This window comes from Natator depressus, chromosome 1, assembly GCF_965152275.1.
Source record: "Natator depressus isolate rNatDep1 chromosome 1, rNatDep2.hap1, whole genome shotgun sequence".
NCBI classification, from domain to species: domain Eukaryota; kingdom Metazoa; phylum Chordata; order Testudines; family Cheloniidae; genus Natator; species Natator depressus.
In genome coordinates, this window is record NC_134234.1 from 267,240,835 (window position 1) to 267,262,022 (window position 21,188).

The 21,188-nt window shown below is 43.6% G+C and overlaps 1 long non-coding RNA gene across 1 annotated transcript in view; it reads left to right on the top strand.

The window, feature by feature from the left end:
* Window positions 1–21,188, top strand: part of LOC141980573 (uncharacterized) — a 75,510-nt gene that overhangs the window by 50,983 nt on the left and 3,339 nt on the right. Inside the window, exon 3 of the long non-coding RNA XR_012637580.1 lies at window positions 19,572–19,790. This is a non-coding gene — a long non-coding RNA (uncharacterized LOC141980573). The remainder of the gene's footprint in view (window positions 1–19,571; window positions 19,791–21,188) is intronic.

The window sequence follows — 21,188 nt, forward strand, 5'->3', positions numbered from 1 at the left end:
TCTGTGCCCTGCTGTGTTATTTTCCCAACAGATGTCTGGGTAGTTGAAGTCTTGTGCTTCGGATGATTTTGTTATCCACCTCATCCACCTCTTCTTTTTAAAAAAGCCTCATCTACCTCTTCTTCCTGGTTAGGTGGTCTGTAGTAGACCCCTACCATGACATCACCCTTGTTTTTTACCCCTTTTATCTTTACCCAGAGACTTTCAACAAGTCTGTCTCTTATCTCCATCTCAATCTCAGTCCAAGTGTATACATTTTTAATATATAAGGCAACAGCTCCTCCCTTTTTTTCCTGCCGGTCCTTCCTGAGCAATCTGTACCCTTCTATACCAGTATTCCAGTCATGCGTATTATCCCACCAGGTCTCTGTGATGCCAACTATGTCATAGTTGTGTTTATTTACTAGCATTTTGAGTTCTTCCTGCTTATTTCCCATACTTCTTGCATTAGTATACAGATATCTAAGATACTGATTGGATTTCCCCCCCCTCCCCCCAGTTCTGTCTTGTCTCTCCTTTATCCCTGCTATAACAGCCCATGCTCCCCCCAAATTTCAAACCTTTGCCCAGGTCTCCATGTTCTTGACTTACTTGTTGGCATTGGTCACCTGCCCCCTTTGAACTTAGTTTAAAGCCCTCCTCACTAGATTAGCGAGTCTGTATCCAAACATGCTCTTCCCCTTCCTCGATAGATGGACCCCTCTCCGCTTAGCAGTCCTTCTTCCTGGAACACTATCCCATGGTCAAGGAAGCTGAAGCCCTCCTGGCGACACCGTCTTCGCAGCCAGGCATTCACCTTCAGGATGTATCTGTCTCTGCCTGGGCCCCTACCCTTCACCGGGAGGATCAAAGAGAACACTGCCTGCACTCCCAACTTCTTCACACTTACTCCCAGAGCCCTGTAGTCACTTCTGATCTGCTGAGGGTCATACCTCACAGTATCATTAGTGCCCACATGGATGAGTAGCATGGGGTAGTAGTCAGAGGGCCGGATGATCCTCAACAGTCCCTCCACAACATCTCGGATACGGGCCCCTGGCAGGCAGCGTACCTCCTGGGATGCCATGTCAGGGTGACAGATGGGTGCCTCCATCCCTCTCAGAAGAGAGTCACCATCCACTACCCTACATTTCCTCCTGGGAATGGTGGCTGTGATCCTCCCAGCCTTGGGGGTGCATGGCTTCTTCTCCTCCTCTGGGGGTGATTCCTCATCACTCGTTGCCAGGGCAGCATATCGGTTTTCCATCACCATAGTGGGTGGGTTGGGAGTAGAGGTAGAGCACTGCCTGCTGCCAGAAGTAACCAGCTCCAGTGTCCTCCCTGAGACAGAGTCATGTCCTCCTCCCCCGGTGGGGTGACAGCAGTCCTCTGTAGCTGGATAGCTTCCTCAGCCTTAGATGTCTCCATGTGAATACTTCTAGAAGAATCCCCCGTGTGCATGGATGCTCCTCAGCCTAGCCACCTCCTCCTGTAGCTCACCCTCCTGCTCCTGAGAGATTCCACCAGCAGGCACATTTCACACTGGATGATCCCAACAGCTTGGCTTTCTGTGAATGGGAAATGCAGGCCACAGTGTCTGCAAATCCACACCAAGATCTGGGTAGAGGCATCCATGGTTAGGTTGTCTGTCTGGATATAGGTGCGGGTGGAGGAGACAGGAGCAGGGTTGGCACTGGTGATGTGGCCCTTCCTAACCATAGTGATTACATTATGTCTCCTTCCCTCAAACTCCTGTTCACGAGCTCCCCTTGGTCGCTTAGCCTCTGGCTTTGAAGGCCTTCTCTCCTAGTCAGCCCTACCCCCTCGTTAATCACACAGGGGGAGGGTGATCACAAGGCTGATTGAGGCTGATCAAAGAGCCCTCTAGAACTGATGCAACTGATGCTGATGGAGTTTTTCTGTCTGTATAGTAACACCTCCTCCCCAGTCGACATTAGCTATGCCAACAGAAGCATTCTTCTGTCAGCATAATTCCATCAACACTGGGGGTTTTGACTGACATAGTTACACACTTGTCATGTACACCTGACCTTAAACAGGACTAGGGTCTGAGCAACAACAGAGTCTCCATGTCCTTGCTGAGTTATTTTTATATATCACTTATATCATCATTTACTTGGGCTAGATTCTGTGGCAGAATCAGGTTCTTCAGGCCAACTTGTAGAATCAATAACATTACAGCTTCCTCTCCTCTCCTCTCCCTTACTAGTCTCTTTTAGTAAGATAGAAATAGCAGCACTTTATTCAATTCCCCCTGAGCTCTGACAACCCCATGTGAAGTCAATGGAACTGAAGGCATTTGGTGCCTCTGGAAATTAGGCATTGTGCCATTTTCAGGAAGCAGGAACAACAGAGTGAGTTAGCTTTAAGCTGTTTTTTTGTGCCTTGTTATAGTAATAAACAGTTTACATGCTCTACAGTACTGGCTATCTATTAAATGGAACACATCTGATTTTTTCCCAGTGATACTGAAGAACTCTCCGTTATGGATGCCAGGAAAGAGAAGTAGGTGACTGTAATGCCTAGCCAAAGGGGAAGGAGGAAACACACCCTTTTCCCTTACAGCCAGAAAGGTTATTGCACATCTTTTTCTGTGTTGTGTTAGAAATGGGAGGCCTCTCCCAGATTATGAGATTCCAAACAAAAACAGGTTTCTTCACTTAGCAGACCCAGGTGTAATAGGAGCTGGTCTTTTTCACAAAGCTTCCCATACAAGATGGAGAGCATAAGTGTTCAAAATAATAAAGCAAAGTGTAATCAATGATATTTAATGAATGCTCAAATACTCTCAACATTTCCATGAACTATTGATGTGCTACTTGTTTGTGTACAAAGTGTTTGACCAATTAGACACAAATTATATTAACATTCATTCAGAAATCTACTACCTAAGGAATATTGGGCTCTGATTGGCTTTGGAAAGCCATAAAGCTTTAGGGTCTGTGAACCTGACTGGGACTTTCTTTCCAGTAGATTTATTTGTAATTTAAAAAAACCTTGGCAAGATCATCAGCTGGTATAAATTGTCATAGCTCCATTTCATTCAGTGCAGCTAAGCCAATTTATACCCACTGAGGATCTAACAATCAATATTTAATAATCTACAGATTTCTTCATTTGTCTTCCCAAAACCAGGACTCCTTTCTATCCTCTACTTTTTGTATGTGTGCTTGACTCAGTCTGCTTTCATCCATATTTATTTTGAGTTGAAATTTCCAAAAATGTAGGAACCCATAATGTTTTTAAACAGTAGTTAAGAATCCCTTAGTGCAGCTAGCCTAAATGTAGCAATGAGCTTTGTGTATGACACCCCTGCCTGTATTCTGCTCGTTAAGGAAAACAATTCAGCAGGTTCTCTAATTCATGAGGTGGAAACCAAAACTATTTGCAAAGATTTCCTCTTTGGTCACCCTCATAACTGTCAGAAAATTGCTCAGGCTAGATGGCAGGGGGGATACAGAAAACAGTCCAGTTTCAGTATCTGTTTCTTATACTGCTGAGCTTTTCAGTTCACAAACACTCTGGTATGAGCTCTAGGCAACAAGCAAACTTTTCCAAAGACTGTTGGCTAGACCTCTAAAGAGCTGCTTGATGATGACACAAGTATGAAATTTTTAATCAAAATGACAAAATATACCCGAATCTTCCAAAACTTCAGACACTTATTCTTGCTCCAAAAATATTTGTTCTTAAAACTACAGTCAAGATACCCAATCTTTGACACTCCAGAAAAGCATATGTAAGTGATAAAGGTATAAAACTCAACAGAATAATGTTCCTTTAATGGTAGTTACTGACCCACTAATGTCATGTATTCTCAAGGACAGGGGTGGGTGAACTTTTTGGCCCGAGGGCCACATCTGGGTATGGAAATTGTATGGCGGGCCATGAATGCTCATGAAAATGGTGGTTGGGGTGCGGGAGATGGTGAGGGCTCTGGCTGGGGGGTGAGGGCTCTGGGGTGCAGCCAGAAATGAGGAGTTCAGGGTGCAGAAGTGGGCTCCAGGCTGGGGTTGCGGTGCGGGGTGTGTGTGAGGGCTCTGGGGGGGGCTGAGGATGAGGGGTTGGGGGTGCAGGAGCGTGCTCCAGGCTGGGACTGAGGGATTTGGCAGGCGGAAGGGGCATCAGGGGTGGGGCAGGGGTGTGGGGCACAGGAGGGGGTCGGGGTGCAGGCTGTGAGGTGCACTTACCTCAAGCAGCTCCCAGAAGCTGCGGCATGTCCCCTCTCCGGCTCCTACATGGAGGCACAGCCAGGTGGCTCTGCGCGCTGCCCCATCCGCAGGCACCACCCTGGAAGCTCCCATTGGCTGTGGTTCCTGGCCAATGGGAGCTGCGGGCGGCACTTGGGGCAGGGGCAGTATGCAGCGCCCCCTGGCTGCCCCTATGCATAGGAGCCAGAAGGGGGACATGTTGCTGCTTCTGGGAGCCGCACAGAGCAAGGCAAGCCCCGAACCCTGCTCCCTGGCTGGAGCAGGGCAAACCCTGGAACCCGTTCCCCGGAGGGAGCTCGAGGGCCAGATTAAAACATCTGGAGGGTCAGATGTGGCTCCCGGGCTGTAGTTTGCCCACCCCTGCTCTAAGAGTTGACTCAGATGACACTATCTTGTTACATTGATCCCAGTGTAATTGATCAGAGTTTTGCTTAAATAATGACCAACTAAGAATGTGTTACAAAGACCTGAACTCTGTCTACATTTACCACTGATGTATTTTTGGGCCATGTCAACACAGGATTTTAGGGAATTTTCTCTCTGTTCTGTTTGTATTATGGTGGTATCTCAAGGCACTAATCAAGAATTGGAGCCTCGTTGTGATGGGTACATTATAGAAGTACAACGAAAATGTTCCCGCCCTTAAGAGCTTACAGTCTATAAGACAAAAGACAACAAATAGATACAACAAGATAGATAAGAGCATAGAGTAACAATGAGACAGTTGTGATTAGTGGAATAAGCAACAGTCACAGCCTGTGAATTAAACATATTAAATCTTTGAGTGCATACCAGGCCTTGATGGTAGTTTCTGTAATATGTGCACTAATTTAACTAGTGTAGATAAATTCTAGAGTGTGGCATGGGGCATTTACTGAACATTGATGCCGCTAACTTTCAGGCACTTCATGCTTTATGCACCTTGTTTAACCTCACTCTGCTGATGGTTAGAAACCTTCTAATTTCCAGCCTAAATTTATTCATGGCCAATTATACCCATTTCTTCTTGTGCCAATATTTTCCTTTAGCTTAATTAGCTATTCTACCTCCCTGGTGTCTACTCCGTATTGACAGAGAGTAATCATATACCCTCTCAGCCTTAATTTTGCGAGGCTAAACAAGCAAAGTTTTTCGTCTCCTATTGTAAGATAGGTTTTCCATCCCCCTGATCAACCTAGTAGCCCTCCTCTGCATCTATTCCCGTTTGAATTAATCTTTCTTGAATACTGGTAACAGAACTGTACAAGGCAACACATGATTTAAATCCACTTCTAAGTGATGAAAAAAGAATGCCAAATAACATTTTAGAAATAGCCTTGTGTTTGTATGATTGAGGCAACACTACACTTACAACCTATAGGACTTATCTACACTAGGTTTCAGCACTGATGTAGATATTTTGGCAGCTGCACCAGTGCAAATCCCTACTGCACTTGCACTGCACTAGCATAAAGAGTGATTTGTGCTGGTGAAGTCACTTTTTGTACCAATGCAACACATCTACATTAGTGACTTGCACTGTTGAATACCAATAAAGCCATGTGAGTATGGTCTATGCTGGATGTTTGTTTGTGTGGTTGCAGTGAGCCCATAGTGGATGCATCAGCGAAAATAATCCCAACAAGGTCTTCTCTCAAATTCCACAGTTAAGTCCACAAAGCATTCATGGATTTTAACAGTGACTCATAGATATTTACAGCCTTTGTGTTAAGCAATTGAATGTGAATGGCTGTATAAACTAATTGACAGGCTGGCTGGTTCTGCTCTCTAGCAACACATATGTAGGAAATCAGTGTCACCTTATTGGCTAAAATGTTAATTCATCAATTAACAAAAATCTTGGTTTGACTTCCAGCCTCTTTCCGCTGCTCTGTCTAAGGCCTTGTCCAAACTAGAAAGTTTTATCAGCATAAGTTCTGCTGCATCCTGCAACCAACGTGGCTCTTTTGGGAGAGAATGTTCACACTTGGTTGCCTTTGCTGAGACAGTATATCCTCACAGATTCAGGTTTTATTGGCACTGTGGATAGGCATCCCAGTGTCACCCATGTCATCACCTGGTGCATTACCTTATGAAAAACTTCTGCAGTGCTTTGTGGCACTGTCACAATTACTGGTTGGGAATTATGAGAGTTTGGATCAAATTCTCATATCCCTCTCGCCCATCCCATAGTCTACTCTTTTTTACACCTTTTTCCTTCTTACTATCAGAAACATGGCTTTTGTACCAATCAGTGGAGCTGCCTTGTCAATTTTAAGGACAAGGGAAAGGGATTCTTTTGTATTTTCAGAATCATAGCAGGAACACAGAGGATACGTGCAAGAGAGAGAAGTGACCAGCTGTAATACCTGCAGGTATTCACTGACCAACTGCACAGAGTAGAGTGGCAGTTTTGAGTTCGGAGTGGTGGGACCAGCTCATGGTGCAAACCTGGGACAATCAACAGTGGCTTCAGAACTTTCACATGCAGAGGGTTGTGTTCCTGGAGTTGTGCGCCAAACTCACCCAGCCCTTCAGTGGAGAAACACTCAGATGAGACCCACTGGTGGGTCATCATGGATGATTTAGCAATGCTAATGCTGACTGATCAGGAGAAGCCCTTGATGCTCACGTCTTTAGGAATACAGGACTTATTGAAAAGCTGCAGGCAGGGAGATTTTCCCCACACAGTCTTATTGACATTAATGGGGTTGCTATTACCAGCTGTGATTCTTGGGGACTTATCCTACCCTTTGCTTCCCTGGCTCATGAAGCTGTAGACCAGGCACCTGGACAGAAGCAAGGACAGAGTTAACTATCTCCTGAGCCACTGCAGAGTGTGCCTTTGGAGGATCCAAGGGCCGGTAGAAAATGTCTCATGACAAGGCTGGATCTCAGTGGGGAAAATAGTCCTGATGTTGCATGTTGTTTATTGCATAACATCTGTGAGGCCAAGGGGGAAACATTACCGCCAGGGTGGAAGGATGATGTGGCCAGACTGTCTGCTGATTTTGAGCAGCCTGAGGCAGGGCCAGTTACGATTGCCACTAGCGGTGCTGTGCTGTTGAGGGAAGCTTTAAGACAGAAGGCAGCAGTCAAGCAGCCCTTTACTTTGTGTTAGTGCATGTTCAGTAATTGGTTTATCAATTGTTTGGGGTGGGGAAATAGGGGCTATTGTTTTAGAGGACTTTCATGTCTGTTGTAAGACAGAGAATCTATTTTGTGAAAACTCAGAACTTGTATTTGTTGTCACTGATGTTTAAAGTGCAAGGTGCTGGTCTCATGCAGCTGCATCACAGTATGCACTAGGTATATTCATAGCAGTTCTTCTTGTTATTCACTGGGGTTGAATGCCAGGAATGCTGCTGCTTGAAGGGGTCAGGGCATATGGTCCTAGCCAGAGGATTTGTTCTCCACATTGTGTAGTGGTGACTGAGTTGCTGATCAATAATGTGCTCCAGCATCTCAGTAGGATTTAAAGTCTTTGTGCACCTCTTATTTTCTTTCCGTATCTCCTTGAGCATGCACTCCTTTTACTCCAGAGTCTCATGGACCCTGGCCTAGGCTGCCTGGATCAGTCTGGAAAACATGTCTCCCCATCTTCTTTGTCCTCATTATGCAAAGTCACTCAAAAGGTGTAGAAGGGGTACTCAAGGATACCCCAGCAAAGTCTCTGATAGACAGAGCCCTTGCTAATTGTAGAGGAGATGCCAGATAGCTGGGAAAATGTAAGGAATTATAGCAGGCAAAGATGTATGAAAATAATAAGTCTCACAATCAGCATTGCTCCAGGAGCTGTTAGCAGCATACGGCCTGGTGCATATATTGGGGCTGCTTTCTAACCCCTGTAGCTGTGAAAGGCCTGGCATAGGGGGGAGGATAGGTAACTTCTGGATAGTGTAGTAAAGACTGCTAAACTTATTATAGGCAGTTGTGATCCTTGAGGATAGATCAGTGAGGATCTCAGAGGGCCGGGGAAAGGAGATGCTTGAGAGGGCTGGCTGTCAGCTGGGGCCACACGCTGCCAGGCTCTTGAAAGCTGATCTCCCCTCCTTCTCCAAGAATTTATTAGAGTGGCTTGGGAAGGTGTCCTACAGTGGCAGGAGAAACAAGGCAGCTCTACTTAGAGACGTCCAGGCAAAGATTAAATACTACTTGCCGGAAAACTTATGTGAAATGGTGCCAGCAGATTGCAAGACTCTGACCTAAGACGAACGGCCTTCTCTGAAAGCCGAGTCTATATCCTGTGGGTCCAGATGGGTCTCAAAGAGCACTTGGCTCTTGCTTCCTGCAACATCCATGTCTCCATCCTCAGTGACCTCTTCCTCAGTTGCCATTTAAGGGGTATCCACTGTCATTGATGGGCAGGTGGTGGGGTACCAGCTCAGCATGGCATCAAGCTGTTCATAATAGGGTGTGTTTTGGGAGGCAACACCAGCCTGGAGGTTGTGCTCCTTTGTCTTCTGGTGAGCCTGATGCAGCTCTTTCCCTTTTGCTTGGTACTGGCCCTCACACCTGCTCTGCCCCGGGCCTTCATAGCCTTTGCAATTTCCTAGTATATATCTTTATTCCTATGGGAATTCCAGTTATGTGTTCACATGTTCCTCCCTCACAGGTTGAGAAAGTCTAGGACATCTTCTCTAGACCATGCAGCAGCACCAGAGTGATGTGGAGACATGCCTGTACAGATGTGCTTTCAAAGGTGGGACAGACAGCAAAGAGGCATTTCAAAAACATACTGTGGATTTCAAATGGGGGACGGCCTTCTGGTCACGGTGACCCTCTGGACAGTGGAGCTCAGAAATTTGACTAGAGTGGTCACTGCTGCAGGGACAGTTGTTTTGGAGGCTTGTTGCTGGAGGACACTAGTACAGGTACTTCTGCATCCACAGTGGTATGTTGCTGGTGGAAATATACCAGTAGGAGACTTAACGTTGTTTGGGGAACTGGTTTAACTTCCCTGGCAAAAGCTGAGGGTTTTGTCAGCAGGGTACAAAATTGAGTGTAGATTCATGAAAGGCTGTGCCAGCAGTTAGAGTTTGCAGTGTAGACCAGGCCAAACTACTGCTTCAGAACGGTTTAGAATGAAGTGTAAAATTCATCCCACTTCTAAACTTGTTCCTGGTTTGAAAATTTAGAGTGCTCATTAGTGCAGTAGACCTAACATTGTCAAGTACAATTCTTTGTGGATTTTTTTGGAAAACACCTTACTTGGTTGTCTGTCTGTTCCTGAGACTTGAACCCTTTGCCCCAGTTATTTTCTGTAGCACTGGATTTCTCTTCCTGAGGGAGTATGGTTTTTTTAAGAGAGAAATTCTGATAATTTGTTTTTAGCATTTCACCTCAAGATTCTTGGAGTTAGAATTATATGTTTTTTTAACAAGCTACTTGGGTCAAAGCAGGCATCTGGGAGTCAGACTCCTGGTTCTACTTCTGTTCCTCCCACAGACTTATTGTGTAGCTTGCGGTTACGATGCAGTTACATAAATAAAGATGAGGGAGTGAAGATGTAAAAGGTCAGGCAACCTCACTGAGGTGGAGATCAGCAGGACAGCATAATGTTGTGTTGGGGTGTGTTTGGAGAACATGTCATCTGTATTCTTACCCAGTGGGGACACTAATTGCAAGTCAGCTCTGTTTGCCCATTGATAATAGCATACATAGCACTCTTCCGCCACAGATCTTGGCATTTTACAAAGGAAATGAGTCTCATGAATCCCATTTTACAGATGGGGAAATTGAGGCACAGAGGTGACATGCCTTGTCCAGTTTCACACTGCTGGTCAGCGGGAGAGCTGGGAATAGGAGCAAGCTCTTCTGTGTCCCAATCCAGTAACTGATTTACAGGGTATAATTTACTATTACAGATAATTGATTTTTTGTTTACTAATGATCACTACCCCCTCATCCTCTTTATTTTTAAAGCTCTGAGTTAGTAACAAAGGCAGTGGGGCCTAGTGGACAGAGCATTTTACCAGGCAACCCGCTGTGTACTCCTGGCTCTGCTACTAGCCTGCACTGTGACTGTGGACAAGTCTGTCTCTAGTTCTGCTCTTTGTCTTATCTATTTAGACTGTACGATTTTGGGGCCAGGGACTATCCCTTACTAAAGCCTTGTCTTCACTGTCTTACCTCAGTGTAACACATAGCTACGAGGAGGCAAAACCCCTGCCCATGATTGTCCTCGCCTAGTTTACCTCACAATAAAACTAAAGTGCCTTGTCTTTACTGTTTTTACAGCAGGATAGCTAACACTGAGGTAAAAACACACTTATCAGCAGTGAGGACAAGGCCTAAGGGCATGTACAGTGTCTAAACAATGGGGCTCGATCTCAGGTGGGACCTATAGACCCTACCGTAATGCAAATCAGGTCCTTTCTTACTTTCTTATAGACCCTCATAGGTATCTTTGGGAAGATGACTCCATGTTCCCAGCTGTAAATACAGTATCACAGTTCTCACATACTTAGTGTTCCTTAAAGCCCCAGCTCCTGGAATTACGTGAGACGATTAACTTAATTTTTAAAAATATTTTTTTTAAAATATAAATGGAAAGTGTCTAGCCACTTATGGTTGCAGAGAGAAGCTTAAAAATGTGAACTCTAAAGAATCAGAAGGCAGCAGAACCCTGACTCTATTTTAAAAATCTCATGGCTCTTCAACCAATCTCAGCATTTTCAGGGCAGTGGCAAGCTCATGACTTCTGAATGCTTAGGTCTGGCAATACTGATTACTGCGGGATTACTCATCCTTTCACACTGTATCTCATTTATGAAGGTCATTTGGGGACTTTAAATGTAAAAGTAAGTTTAAAAGTATGCAATACATATTGTGAACTTGTGGTGTTTGGTCACTCGGTACAGAGTGACTCAGATAACTTCAGTGAAGGGACTGGAAATATCCACCACATCCATAGCTCAGTCTGACTACATTTTATTTTACGGGATTTGGGCCTGGGCCTGCTCCCAGCTGAAGTCTATGAGAGTTTGGCCTTGGATTTCCATAGGAGCAGGTTTGGAACCTTCATGTCCAAATGTGGCTATTTTCCCAATACCCTATACATTTACTGTGGTAATTCAGGAAAATCTCCACAAACAGATTGCCTAACAGGTTTTCAAGGACTTTGTCATGTGGGCTTAGCACACAGTCTGAGCTCCTAAATGTAAACTCCCTTGCATGGGAGATTTACATTTGGCCTCTAGACATAAGCATTAAAACTGTATGTTTAGGTATTAAATATGGTGTTTTCAGACTCATTCCAGTGTTTATTTTACTCTTCAGAACTAATATAAGCAGACCAAAGCCTCCCTAGTACTTGGAGTGTTGGGATAGCAATATATTTGTTTAAACTCCCACTTTTTTATCTGATAGAAGACAAATCTGATATATCTTTGCTTGCTCCTGTTATCTCTCTGGATTTCTGTAGCAACAGAATGTCTGTAGCAACAGAATGGCTAAGCATAGAAGCATTAAAATATATGCATAAAAACATCTGTCAATCCTCTAAAAAGAGAATCAGAGAAATAAATCAAGTGGATATCTAAAGGAGAGGTCAGGTCTGGGGAAGGGGTGTAACTGTTTCTCTTTCCAAACGTAGGAAAATTCAGATTTGTGTGTGTGCTAAAAACAGCAAAACCACTATTAAATCAAAATATTATATACTGCAAACTTCCTATTAAAAACAATCCTTTCCCTTTTCACTTCATTATCAATGTATCTTTCCCCTTCTATAATTTCCTTTTTAAAACATTTGTTTTTTCTCTCCAAAATCCTTTCTTAAAGATTTTTTTTATGTCTGACCTGATCACTTCTCCAAATATAGGTGATTAGTATTTCAGAGACAGAGTTGGGTGACAGAGTTAATCAGAGGTTAGAAGGACAAGGTGGGTGAGGTAATATCTTTTATTGGACCAACATCTGTTGGTGAGAGCTTTTGAGCTTATACACCTTCACCGACTCAAAGCAGTACCAGACCCTGCCAGAACAACAGATGCAAAACCTGCAGACATACCTTTGCTACTACAATGATCAACACTCTCCACAACACACCTGTCAAGTTCCGTGGTCCTACGTATGCCTACTACAACATATGGTGTACCTCATCCATTGCACTAAATACCCCAATAGGAACCCTGTAGGTGAAACCAGACAATCACTACTCTTTAGAATGAACTCACTCAGGAAAATGAGAAAAGGTTGTCACTTTCCTTGCATCCGACGAAGTGAGCTGTAGCTCATGAAAGCTTATGCTCAAATAAATTGGTTAGTCTCTAAGGTGCCACAAGTCCTCCTTTTCTTTTTGCGAATACAGACTAACACGGCTGTTACTCTGAAAACTTTCCAATGCAGCTGAGTTGAGAAACCGGACAAAGGAACAAGATGGTGACTGACTAGTCTCTGTATTCAGATGATACTTGTATTTGGAGGTTCTATTTGGAAATACTGAGATTCAGAGGAACTTATAATGGAATCAACAGGTGTAATGTGAACCTGTCTTTCAGTATTTAAGAGCTGTGGCTAGCTGTTGGTTAAAGCCAGCCTCTTCAGCTGTTGGACAAGGCTGAAGACCTAATGTCTTCTTCTTCCAAGTTACCTATGCAGTCTGCTGCGCAGTGATGTGAGAGGAACTAAATTTGGTCTTAGGAAGAGAAGACTGCATGGCAGGACGGGTAGAAAAATAACTAGGTTTTATACAGTGCTTTTCATCCGTGGGCCTCAAAGCACCTTACAAGGGAGACAAATATCAGCCACTAATACTAATGCTGTCATTACTACTGCTGGCTTTAGTTTTTTTGTAAGGGACAGCGGCAGAGGAGAGTGAATTTGGGAAGCAAAGCTGACATAAGGGCAGAAGCAGTGGAGATGGTGCTACCTCTTTGAAGGGTGAAAACGGAGAAGGTGAGTCATATTTGGCAGGCATAACTCCTAGCTCTCTAGCTGAAACACAAACAATAGTCTTTCCAAACATGGAGAGCCAGAAGGTTAAAAGTTCACCTTTTTTGTACCCATACGTTTTAGAGTCAAATAAAAGCAGATGTCTTTGACCGATATTCGTTTGTAAGTGCAAATGATTATTTGGAAGTCTAAAGCCATTTCATCTTGGTTAGGATCTATAAGAATTACTGTAATACAAATAATGTAATGAGGTACTTAGATCCCTCAAACTAAACTGTTCTTTCATTTTTTTATGCTGCTCTTCTAAAGTCTGAGCTGAAAATTAGATCCCTTGGAATAATATTAAATACATTCAAAACTAAGCCCAGCAGCCAACTGTATCAGCTGAGCAATACCAGTAACACCAGTGATTAGAAACAAAAATAGTCTTAGATACTGCTTTATTTACTGTCTTCTGTTGAGATGTATGTACATTTCTGACTGTTTTGGCATGTGACACCTTTGTCTAAGGTGAGGACAGCTACTAAGGATAACAGCTTGGTTCTCTCTTTGAGCTTCTTCCCATTTCTGTGGGGAATCAACAAGAATAAAAACCTATTTAACTTTGTCAGAAGTTCTCCTGACAGTTTACATAATGCTTGTTGCCTTGTAATAATGAGAGAATCTGTTGTAAACCTCTCCTTGCCTCCAGGAAGCAATCTCAATGGCTGCAAAATGGTTCAGGCACACACCTGATAATCTAAATACTGTCACTGAGTGGCTGGTTTGCCCTTATGAGACTTCAAAATGTCTCAATAACTTCTACATCTAACCCTATTTTTTTGGTAATATGTATTGCCAGATATCTGGCAGACTTTGATTCAGCTAGACAAATATAATTGACATACATATTTAGCAAATGTATTAGTTATCCCATCTCCAATAATCTCTCAAGATGTCGCAAATTACTCAGTCTTGAAAGGTTTCAGAGTAACAGCCGTGTTACTCTGTATTCGCAAAAAGAAAAGGAGTACTTGTGGCACCTTAGAGACTAACCAATTTATTTGAGCATAAGCTTTCGTGAGCTACAGCTCACTTCATCGGATGCATACTGTGGAAAATACAGAAGATGTTTGTTTTTATACACACAAATCATGAAAAAATGGGTGTTTATCACTACAAAAGGTTTTCTCTCCCCCCACCCCATTCTCCTGCTGGTAATAGCTTATGCAATTTCCATCCCACCATCAACCTCAGCCTGGTCCAGTCCACACAAGAGATCCACTTCCTGGACACTACAGTGCTAACAAACAATGGTCACATAAACACCACCCTATACCGGAAACCTACTGACCGCTATTCCTACCTACATGCCTCCAGCTTTCACCCTGACCACACCACACGATCCATTGTCTACAGCCAAGTTCTGCGATACAACCGCATTTGCTCCAACCCCTCAGACAGAGACAAACACCTACAAGATCTCTATCAAGCATTCTTACAACTACAATACCCACCTGCGGAAGTGAAGAAACAAATTGACAGAGCCAGAAGAGTTCCCAGAAGTCACCTACTACAGGACAGGCCTAACAAAGAAAATAACAGAACGCCACTAGCCATCACCTTCAGCCCCCAACTAAAACCCCTCCAACGCATTATCAAGGATCTACAACCTATCCTGAAGGATGACCCAACACTCTCACAAATCTTGGGAGACAGGCCAGTCCTTGCCTACAGACAGCCCCCCAACCTGAAGCGAATACTCACCAGCAACCACATACCACACAACAGAACCACTAACCCAGGAACCTATCCTTGCAACAAAGCCCGTTGCCAACTGTGCCCACATATCTATTCAGGGGACACCATCACAGGGCCTAATAACATCAGCCACACTATCAGAGGCTCCTTCACTTGCACATCCACCAATGTGATATATGCCATCATGTATCAGCAATGCCCCTCTGCCATGTACATTGGTCAAACTGGACAGTCTCTACGTAAAAGAATAAATGGACACAAATCAGATGTCAAGAATTATAACATTCATAAACCAGTCGGAGAACACTTCAATCTCTTTGGTCACGCTATTACAGACATGAAAGTTGCGATATTACAACAGAAAAACTTCAAATCCAGACTCCAGCGAGAGACTGCTGAATTGGAATTCATTTGCAAATTGGATACAATTAACTTAGGCTTGAATAGAGACTGGGAGTGGCTAAGTCATTATGCAAGGTAACCTATTTCCCCTTGTTTTCCTAACCCCCCGCCCCCCTTCTTCAGACGTTCTTGTTAAACCCTGGATTTGTGCTGGAAATGGCCCACCTTGATTATCATACACATTATAAGGAGAGTGATCACTTTACAGAAGCTATTACCAGAAGGAGCGTGGGGTGGGGGGAGAGAAAACCTTTTGTAGTGATAAACACCCATTTTTTCATGATTTATGTGTATAAAAACAAACATCTTCTGTATTTTCCACAGTATGCATCCGATGAAGTGAGCTGTAGCTCACGAAAGCTTATGCTCAAATAAATTGGTTAGTCGCTAAGGTGCCACAAGTACTCCTTTTCTTTTTTCAGTTTGAAAGTAGCATGATGGTTAGAACCATGGGAGCAGAGCTGGGCCAATGCCAAATGCTTCTGAATTCCACACTAAACATCCACAAACTGAACAGACTAGAGAGATGTACTTTGCTCATGACAGCGTACGGTACAAAAGAGGTTTTGTTCCATCAGTTAACTGAGTCATTTCTATAATGCTATACAAAAAGACAACTGAGAATTATGAGTATTGGGTTGTTTGTCCTCTTAGACATGGTAATGATGCACAGAGTCCTACCTGTCTGATTTAGATCTGCTTACCTTATAGTTTAAGCATAGGTTGGAACTGTGACAATTTTCAGAAAGCTCTTTTCCATTGTATTTCAAGGGGCCAAGATCGTGAAGCATTTAAACTTTTAACTTAACTTGTGCTCCTAGTGACTATAACAATAAAAACAATTACAGCAAGTAACCCTAAACAATAACTACTTTGGGTGTCCTTTGCCAGAAAACTGATTAAATGCCCTGCATTTTACATCAAGACATTACCAAACAATCAATTAGAAATGTTTTTAAATACGCTTCCCAGGCTATTGCTATACTCTAACCAGAGTGTCAAAACACCTCTGCATTAGGAATAGCACCTGGAGTGGCAGGGCATTTCCCTGATCCATGACCCTATTGAAAGGCTGCTCTAAATTCTTCCAGCCAGACCAGTTCCTTAAGGGTTGCTTCACTGACCAGGGACTGTTGGATCACATTATACTCCAGCTACTCCCAGAAATGTCCTTTATGCTGGCTTTTCACCACCTTGGGATTTCTCTTAGTTCAGGGCAATTCTCTATTCCCTTTGTGTCACAGGACCAACACAAAAACAGTGGGAATCTGACCTATTAAATAAATGCAAAGTGCCGGATACACCATTGGTATTCAAGAATGTACAAGAATTTCTTCACCCTTTATGGGGCAGATTCTGTCAGTGCCTTTGGGGATAGAAAACTAAACACTTTTTATTCTCTGAAAGCAGGTGCTCCTCCTCAAATTTTACAAAGGATCTGAGGTATTACAAACCCATCACACTTGCAGAATTTGGCTTCACAATGACAATATATGTAGGTAATGCTACATTTATATGCTCATTATCAGTTTAAAAACAATACTTTGCACTTGTACAAAAATATGGTGGAAGAGAATTAATGATGTGTAACAACCTTGGTAAGAGATTTTTCTTTGTGTTACTGACCTTTTCTCAACTTGACAGGATCAGCTGTTTTCATTTATCAATGTCCATTTTAATAGATCCAGTTACAAGATTGTGGGTATATTTTAATTACAGTTTAATTAGTTACTGGTTTTGATATTTATATCTGAGGTTCACCTGTTTACAATTCCAGCAAGAGAATTCTGATCTATAAGTTTCATTGCTGTCCAACTTTCCCCAGTTAATTTCATAACTTGAAACTTTGCTAAATTTTGGCAAAATATCTAATACCTGGTGATGTTGATGCTTGTGAATCTGTTCCAAAAATTCTTGTCAGGTTTTGCTCAAAGTTAATCATGTTAGTACAAATATGACAGACCTAAACAAATTTCATGGCAACAAATAACCAAAAAGTCCTCGCACAGCAATTACAAATTGTAATTCAATTCATTACAAAACCAAGAAAATAGAAAGCAAGTGTAGACTAGGCACAGAGGGGAATGCATAACTGGCCATCTCACTTGTACTGAGGCAGAATATCTGCTTTATTGAAACGCATATAACTAAACAAAAGAGAAATTCTCGACACCATTCTTTGTTTTTAGCAATGCAATAAAAGCCCCTCTCTTTCTTAATATTTTTATTTCCCCCCTACAATCGGTAGAGTGAGAATCTACCATAGCACCATGAAACTCAGAAAGGGTACTGCTGAAACCCTGGTTCCCATGCCAATCCTGTTTATAATCTCTTTTGATCTGTTTTTGAGATAACTGAAAAATAATTTTATTAATCATTTGGGGTAAATTTTAAGCTCACTAATGTAAATGGCAAAATTCCCACTCATTTCAATGAGACTTGAATTTCATCCTGGGTTTATGATGTCTGAGTACTTCATATTGCTCACACCAGTGTCTTTGATCAGACAGGACGAACTGGTTACACTTTATGCTCAAATAAATTGGTTAGTCTCTAAGGTGCCACAAGTACTCCTTTTCTTTTTGGTTACCCTTTGGTTAACTCTTAACAGGCTTTTGTTATTGGAGTTACAGTACTGCCAGGGTTACTACTGTGCCAAGTTACTACTTCACAAAGAGTACTAGCCTAAGGTTATCTACCATACAAGGCCTCTCACATGTGACAAGAGCCTAGAGGCAGCAGACAGCAGTTGAAAGCTAATTTGACTTCACACTATTAAAACTGTCATCCTGACCTCACTGGGCAATAGTGCCTTCTGTCGTGAGAGCTGCAGAGAGCAGAAATTACCTTACCAATCATCAGTTCTCTCTCACCTGCTAACACTGCAAGCAATCCTACAGCATCTGCCAAAATTTAGACAGCCACTGTCAGCTTAAAATTCACACTTCAGTCAATATTTTTACCTGCTGTTGTTATAAGTAACAGCTAGGATGACTGACTGAGATCAGAAAAAAACTGTTTACTTTTGGCATTTGACAACATTTTGATTTATGAAAGGGAAACAGGAAAAATGACTATTCAAAATTAGGCCCCAATCTTGCAAACTGTCTGGTCAGGCAGACCCCTATTGACTTCTGTAGATAGAATTTTTCCAGAAACCTTCTCTTCCTTTGCCTGCAAAGAAAACCTGGCAATTTTCCAGGCTAAAACAAACTTTAAAGGGTTTATAATGGGAGCAGGTTGCAGCCTTAAGTAGGAGAAGCAATTTCCCCTTTGCAAAATTTAGTGATGTGGTAGTGTCTGTTTCTCTCCCCCATCCCTAAACACTCTCTAATCTGATTTGAGGAGCCATGAAGGACACTTCTTAAGGAAGGGGAGAAGAGGGGGCAGAGGAAGGGGTACATATGTCATACCGTATCTCCAAACTCATTACATCTTGTCATGTGCAACAACTACACAACATAAAACATGGTGGGTGGGGGTAACTGGAACAGAGATAAGAAGAACATGTTACAGTTCTGTAACATCCACAACTCATCCATCTTCAGATCCCTCCTCAAACCACTCATCTGCCATGATACCTATGTAAACTTGACATTGATTAGGCTACTGGTGCTAAGACCACTGCTATCATGCTGACCAATATTAATTCCTCCTACTGCCCCATCTGTGTCAATCTGTTGTCTCTTGTCTTACACTTAACCTGTCAGCTTTTGGGGGCAGGGACCATCTTTTTGTTCTGTTTGTGCAATACCTAGCACAAAAGGGTCCTGATCTATGACTAGGACTCCTGGGCACTATACTACTACTACTAAGGTAACAAACTCTTATCCTGTGTCGACTGGGCACAGAGGGGGATGCATTATACACTGACCAGCTCACTTTTACTGAGGCAGAATATCTGCTTTACTGAAACACATATAACTAAATAAAAGAAAAATTCTCCACACCATTCTTTGTTTTTAGCAATGCAATAAAAGCCCTTCTCTTTCTTAATATTTTTATTTCTCCCTGCGATGGAGTGTAGCAACCCTGCACCAGTACAACAGGGATTAACGTAGGGATCAGCAAGCTTTGGCCCGCGGCCCGCCAGAGGAAGCCGCTCGCCGTCCCAAGCCAATGGGGACTGCGGGAAGCGGCATGAGCCGAGGGATGTGCTGGCTGCTGCTTCCCGCAGCCCCCATTGGCCTGGAATGGCAAGCCGTGGCCAGTGGGAGCTGCGAGCGGCCGAACCTGCGGATGCTGCATAAACAAACCATCCCAGCCTGCCAGCGGCTTTCCCTGACGGGCTGCATGCCAAAGGTTGCTGATCCCTGGATTAACCCTTCTCTCTTGCCCCCTCAGCTCTGCTGGGTATGCTCCAACTGGAGCCAGGATATAAAAGGCAGCAGAGTGGCTCAGTCTGGGCTGACCATCGGTGAGGAAGGAGGTGTGCTGCTGACTCCTGGGGAAGGACTCCTGCACTCCAGCCAACCAGAGATGGACCCCTACGCTCAGGCTCAAGACGCCACACAGAGGGGAAAGACTGTGGAGACCCGGAGACGGCGGACTGCTGAGCATCGGGTAGGAAGTGACCCAGGAAGACAGGCTTGGTAGGATCCCCGTCGAGCAGGTGGCGGGCAATCCCACCACCTACAGGGCCCTGGGTTGAGACCCAGTGAAGAGGTAGGGCCCAGGTCCCCCTATCCTGGCCACCGCCCACCACAGGGTGGTGGCCCAGCTCCCTAGTACTGACTCCAGCCATCAGGCCGCACTGCCCTGACCTCAAGGGTCATCTGACTAAGGCCACAGGGCCATGCAGCCCCGAGACCGGGGACAACCCTACAGATGCAAGTGTGGGGCCATAACGACTCCCACTCCTGCGCCCCAAAGGGTGATGGATGTATCAACCCCGTGACACCCCCCTACAATCAGTAGAGTGAGAATCTCCATACCTGCACAGACTCGGAAGAAGTGCTACAAAGCTATTAAAAATCTCTTTGCCTCAGAAGTTTATTATTAATACTAAAACAGCTTGGTTTGTAGCCCAGCCAACACACTGTACATCCTAATCTGCCCTGGCTTTTGACGTTCAGAGAATGATTAACTTGTAAGCTTATATGGTTTTCCTCATGAATGCACTCTGCTGGAGTTACATGTGTAAGTACAGCTTCAGTACGTATTAGTCAAATGTACAAACATTTGCTAAGTGCAGCATTCTGCTTTCCAAAAAAAATTGTGGAGGTCAGACCACTACAGTTCTTGGGGCTCTAGACTACATCAGACCTATGCACAAAAGTCCCTTGATATTCATGGGAGTTGGATCTAGGGCCGTACATGCCCCTTAGTTATAAAATAGTTGGGCAATAAGGTACAGCAGACCATGTAAGAGCACTAATTAATACACTTACTATTGCTTATATGACACCCGTCCTCTTGGCTGACATACAGCGGGGTTTGAACTGGAGACCTCCAGAAATAAAAGCAAGAACTGCTATAGCTTTAGCTCAGGAGCCAAGACTCAATAGCTAGGGGGATGTAGCAACTCATGTCTTCTGTGGATCAGCACAGATATGTAACACACAGTCGCCAGTGAGTTACATTTAGCTGGGCATTAGGAAAAGTAGAGTGACACCCATTCACCCAAAGTGCACATAAAAGGTCTTCTTCTGTGGTGCCCCCACCACATAAATATTGCCTTAATGGGAAATGTGGCATCTCTGTGTTTCTCAGAATCAGGCCTGACAGGCATACTACCTCTAGGCCCAACATTTTAGATATTTTGTTGGTTTTATTACACTGCCATGTTTACAGAAGTTTTCATGAAGGGTTGTTTTTAGATTTCAAAAACAACAATTTTTACTTGATGTAAAATGTCTCTGTGCTGCACTGATGGGAACTCAGACATTGTTCACTGAATGAAAGGGTGAAAAAACCATAACGTCTATTTACGTTCAGTTTGGATAATGACGTACATGGTAA